Source organism: Megalobrama amblycephala, linkage group LG13 (assembly GCF_018812025.1).
Source record: "Megalobrama amblycephala isolate DHTTF-2021 linkage group LG13, ASM1881202v1, whole genome shotgun sequence".
Lineage (NCBI taxonomy): Eukaryota > Metazoa > Chordata > Actinopteri > Cypriniformes > Xenocyprididae > Megalobrama > Megalobrama amblycephala.
The window spans coordinates 41,523,936-41,530,189 of record NC_063056.1 but is presented as its reverse complement, the minus strand read 5'-3'; the positions used below and the strand labels follow the sequence as shown (position 1 = coordinate 41,530,189).

General features: G+C 34.2%; 1 protein-coding gene across 1 annotated transcript in view; it reads left to right on the top strand.

Moving 5' to 3' along the window:
* The first annotated feature begins 5,472 nt into the window (after positions 1-5,472).
* The window catches only part of LOC125243588 (DNA-binding protein SATB1), a 72,359-nt gene continuing 71,577 nt past the window's right edge, over positions 5,473-6,254 (top strand). Inside the window, exon 1 of the mRNA XM_048153352.1 lies at positions 5,473-5,540. The gene's annotated coding sequence lies outside the window, so the exon portion shown is untranslated. The remainder of the gene's footprint in view (positions 5,541-6,254) is intronic.

The following is a 6,254-nucleotide window of genomic DNA, read 5'->3' as shown; positions in this document are numbered from 1 at the left end:
TAAAAGATTGTTTCCATAATGTGTGTGTGTATATATATATATATATATATATATATATATATATATATATATGCGTGTGTGTGTGTGTCTCTGTGTGTATACACACACACACACACATATATATATGTAAACAAAATTCATATACTATGTAAACAAGCTTTTATGTTAGATGTGATCAATTGCTATTAATCGATTTGACAGCATTTATATATTAATACATACTGTATGTGTGTTTATATATATATATATATATATATACACACACATATATATATACACACATATATATACACACACACACATATATATATATATATATATATATATATATATATGTATGTGTAAGTTCTTAAAATGTTTACGTGTCTTTGCTAAAAATTGATTTTCTCAGTGAATATAATGTTAATAGCGTCACGGTTGGTGGTGTAGTATTCAATGCACGATGAAGGAGATATCTTCAAATAACATTTAATGGAATACTAGGAACAAGGAACAGGAAAATCACCAGGAAATTATACAACACCATGTAACTTAATACAGGACAAAGACTGAACTGAAACTGAGGGTTTATATACAAAGGAAACAGGAGCAAACAAGACTAATTAACAAGACACAGCTGGTACAAATGAACTAATGAAGGTAACCATGGAAACAAACAAGTGGCGGGAAACTGAACAAAGGGAGACATGTGACAAATGAAAGTGCAAACAGAAAGTCCAAACACGTGACAAATAGTTGGTCTAGATCTGTAAAACTCGAGAAGTTGCGGAAACTCAAACCATTTGAGGAAACTGATTTCCGTAAACCATTTAAGTATAAGTACTCTAAACTCATATACATTGAGTTAAATTCACTTATATTTTAGAGTTAGTCAATCATAAGAGTAAACTCAACTTAAAGATTTTAAGTTTATTCCACTCATTCAGTTTGAATTCAGGTAAAAAAATCTAAGTAAGTCTTAACAACTATATCGTTACTTAAATGGGCTGAGGAAACCGATTGCGGCAAATGGTTTAAGTTAATCAAACTCAAAGTAATAAAGTTACATAAGACTACGCAATACCTAACATTGGCACAAAATGAGCGGGTATTCTTAAGTATTTATTGAAAACAACATTTACGTCACAAATATTACATTTTAAAATTGTAAAAGTTTGTCAAATTAAAATAATAACATAAAACAACTATGTTCTAACACCATCAGAAACAAAGTGGATCATTTTTATGTAAAAAAGGTAATTTTCCCCCAAGATTCAACAGCACTTTCTGTATGATTCAAAGGCAGTGCACTGACCCAAGACTTGGCAGACATCACCTCATCTTCAAAGACAATCAAAATATCAAGTGTTATTATGAGTTTCAAATTAGAAAACGTGAGGAGCAAATCAAAGTTTTTTAATTTTAACTAACGTTAGCAAAACAGCCATCATAAATGATCCTCGAGCCTAGTTCACCGGGACTTCGGCTGCTTTAGTAAACTGAATTAGCATTACAAGGATATACTAGATGAAACTTATGAAGCGGGTCATAAATAACTATTAACAAGAAGTTTGATGGCGATGATCTGCCAACCGTCTCAAAACATAAAAGTCACGTTATCTGAGTCCGACTGTGAAAAAGCACAAAAAATATAAGGGATAGTTCACCCAAAAATGAAAATTTGATTTTTATCTGCTTACCCCCAGGGCATCCAAGATGTAGGTGACTTTGTTTCTTCACTAGAACACAAATGATGATTTTTAACTGCAGCCGCTGCCGTCTGTCAGACGTATAATGCATGTCAATGGGAACTCGATCTATAAGAGTAAAAAAAAAACATGCACAGACAAATCCAAATTAAACCCTGCGGCTTGTGACGACACATTGATGTCCTAAGGCACGAAACGATCGGTTTGTGTGAGAAACCAAACAGTATTTATATCATTTTGTACCTCTAATACACCACTATGTCCAACTGCCTTGAGTGTGCACAGCATCCACAGTAGAGCTATATACTATTTTTGGCAGCTGTTACAGAAACATTTTTACAAAAAAAAATCTTCTGATTTAACCTTGAGATTTGAAGTATTAGATAGCTTAGATATTTGCACCACTACAAAGACACTAATTCTTAATTTCTGAAAGAAATGCAAAATCAATCGGTAGTTTATAACGACACACAAACATTTACATTTAATCGCGTTTGGTCCCATTTATTTTTGATCACAGTGCATACACATACAAACTTTAAGTCCAAAAGTGCGCACATTTGGAGAAATGCACATTTACCTCAGATTTCATTAGATAGAATAAGCCGGGCCGTACGCCGTACGCATAATTACCGAGGTCAGAAAATGTAGTTTCCTAGGGGGGTACGGGGGCATGCTTCCCCGAGAAAATGTAGATTTCCCTGGTGTACATATGTGCATTTTTAAGACGTTTTAAAGGTGCTAAAGAGGATGTTTTGTTTTATACATTTTTGCAATATTACTTGAAACTGTCTTTACTAACTGATAAAAGACTATTTATTAGGTGCACTGAAAGGAATAATATTAATATACATCATCTGTGCACGAGGTAGAGCCTTAAAAACATCAGCCAATTGTTTACGCGATCATCGCATATATGATTGGCCCTCTGGCTTATCAATCACTGCCATTACGTTCCTTGTGAGAGACGTGCGGCTGCGCGCTCCAGTAACTTTCCACACTCCACAGGCGCCGCATGCAATGTTCTTGTCAGGAGTAACAACTGCAGATTATGAGCTGCGGTGAGTCCGACATAATGAATCCACTAACACAACACAGCAAATGCTGGTGGTAAACAAACACTCGTGTTCCAATACTCGTGCACGAGTTTTGGGAGGCGTTCCCTCGAAATTCTTACGCATGCGCTCATTTCAAAAACTCAGTAACAGTCTTTGGTTTCTCAGTCGACGAAAAGATCATCTTTAGTACCTTTAAGGCCAACAAACAATTTAAAACCATGTCAACAAATACATGCATGCACAGTTTTGAGGCAGCTTTAATAACATGTTTGGTAATTTCATGACTTAACTTACAACAGAACAACGACGGTGCACGGTCGTAGTTTCTTTTGCGCTTTATTTAAGCTATAATAAAGTAATTATGCAGCACGCGCCGGCGCATTTGCGCATGCAATTCTTGAGTGCGCGCCACGAGCACAGTATAACGGCTGATTGGACAGTCGTGTTAGTTTTACCGACATAGCCTGACAACATCTCATCTGACCGCAGTTCACTGTTGTTCAACTGAAGCTCCCTCGTCGTCACCTAACGTTACCTTTTCCGCGCTCGTTTGACTTGAGCCTGGCGCTGAGGCGAAGTCAGAATGTGCGTCTGAAAAGTGTCCATTTGTTGTGGTCGTAAAGAGACAGTTTTATAGGTCCCACTTTATATTAAGTGGCCTTAACTACTATGTACTTACATTGAAATTAATAATTTAATACAATGCACTTATTGTGTACATACATGTTTTTACATTGTACTTATATTTGAGAAACATCTGCATGTAATTACATATGTAATTAATTTCTGTAGTTACTTTTATAATTACACTGTTGTCCCATCCCTACCACCTTAGCACTACCGTTAAACCTACCCATACCACCAAAGCTTTCCCTAACCTTACCCGTATCCCACTTCAATAGCAGAAAAAGTGTTTTGCATTTCAATATGAACCCAATAAGTACATTGTAGTTATTTTTTGATGTAAGTACATAGTAGTTAAGGCCACTTAATATAAAGTGGGACCGTTTTATATACATTAAATGCAGCGTTTTATTTGGCGATGTTTTAAAAAAAAGATTTTTATTTTTGGTATTTTATATGCTCTGTTGGTGGTTTGTGGAGTAGCATCACCAGGGGGGGATTTTTTTTAGAGGCAGAGGCAGGGATACAGAGACCAGAAGGGGGGAAATCCCCCCCGTCCCCCCTACATATCACACCATTATTAGAGGTACAAAATGATATAAATACTGTTTGGTTTCTCACACAGACTGATCGTTTCATGTCTTAGGACATCAATGTGTCGTCACGAGCCGCAGGGTTTAATTTGGATTTGTCTGTACATGTTTTTTTGACTCTTATAGATTGTGTTCCCATTGACACGCATTATACGTCTGACAGACGGCAACGGTTGGAGTTAAAAATCATAATTTGTGTTCTACTGAAGAAACAAAGTCACCTACATCTTGGATGCGCTGGGGGTAAGCAGATAAACATCAAATTTTAATTTTTGGGTGAACTATCCCTTTAATTTACCACAGACAAACTGTTATCCACAGCATATCACAGCATATTCGTGGATAACTCGAATGGCGTGTTGCTGGCGCGCCTCGATTGTTTGCTAGCAAACGTTAAACACATTAGTATTACTGAGCTGGTTAATCTTCAGCTAAATAGGTACGAGAATAAAACAGAAAATGTTCAAAAGTGCCCCAAATATGAATATAGTAGTTTGAAATGCTTACCTGTTATTTTTCTTGACCGTGGCATAATACTTTGACATGAGTAAATAATTACTTTAAAAAAAGCTTAATGTAGGCGTGTAGGCTTAATATGAAATAGATTCATGTGTTTATTATTGCTTGTGTGTTTATTTGATTTTTAGTTATTTATTTAAAGACGTAAGCTAATAGATTAAATGAATTTCTGTAACTTAAACCATTAAAGTTAAATTAACATATTATCTTTAGTGACTTATTTAGTTTTGCTTAATATAATACGTTTTTGAGTTCACATCACAAAATTTGTTAAGTTGAATTAACTTTTTAAGTTTTAAGTAAAATGAACTTATGTAGTGAATTTCACAGTTAGATTTTACAGTGATATATACAGTATGTATGTATGTATGTATGTATGTATATATATATATATATATATATATATATATATATATATACACATGACATATACATTCAAATATATACATATATACAAATATATATATATATATATATATATATATATATACGCTATATAGACCAACTATTAACATTATATTCATTGAGAAAATAAATTTTTAGCAAAGACACGTAAAAATTATAAAAATAAACTATATATATATATATATATATATATATATATATATATATATATATATATATATATATATATATATATATATATATACATGCAATTTCAAATTTATATATATATATATATATATATATATATATATATATATATATATATATATTATATATATATATATACACACATTAAAATTTGATTTACTCTGTGATTATAAAGTTAACAGTTGTTCTCTATGGTGGTGTTGTAGGTCATAGCTGTTGAAAATGTGGTTCACATCATAACTGCTACTATATAGTGTACTTCAGCATGATTGGAACACTCCATTATCCAATCAGCATCCAGAACCAGAACTATTTTAAAACTCTTGCTTCATGATTTGGATTAATGTGTGTAAATCAAAGCTGATCAGTGTCTCTTTCTCCAGCACTCATGAAGCCCTCTTGTGGTCACTCTGGAGAACAGCACGTCAAAGTCTCGTCCTGTGTTCTTCATCCACATGATGATGGTGAGTGTAATAATCCAAAGCCAATCCTACAGTGTCCAGATATTCTCTCAGCTCTTCATATCACTATTTCAGACTTAAAGGAATTTCCCACTAGAGATCACTCCCCTGAAACTAATGTGTGACGCTGATTCATACAGAGAACCTGAAAATTATGAATGCCAATGATAAATGAAACCATCATGGCTTTTGTGGAGTCCCGAAGCCACTATTTGGGTGCCTTTTCTGAGAAGCAGTTACAATGTGATGATGACAAGAAACGGCTTTAACGATAAGAATCACCTAAGTGAGTTATTATACCACTAAAATGTTGAATAATAACACAGGATTTGATTGAACTCGCTTCCGTTTAAAACAAACAAACAAACAAATAAAAAAAATAGTTGCAGGCTTTAGAATACGTTTAATGATTTCCTCTGTGATTATGTAAATTTTGGCCTAGTTATCAAGTCCGAGGTGTCAGTGTGTGTTTTTTTGGAAATGTGCAGATGTTTCCATGATGTGAAGTTAAACATAGCAGCCACCTTTCCGTTCATATGACAATAACACCGCAACAAACACACGAATGCACAAACATATTTGGACAAACGCCCTCGAGTTTGTACAGTAGCAACAGGTGATGCTCGCCAAAGGCCGTGAAGGTGAGAGTGTCGCAACACATTTTGCTCGCTGTTTTTTTGTCTCGTTCTCTGATATAATATTCACATGTGTGTCTGC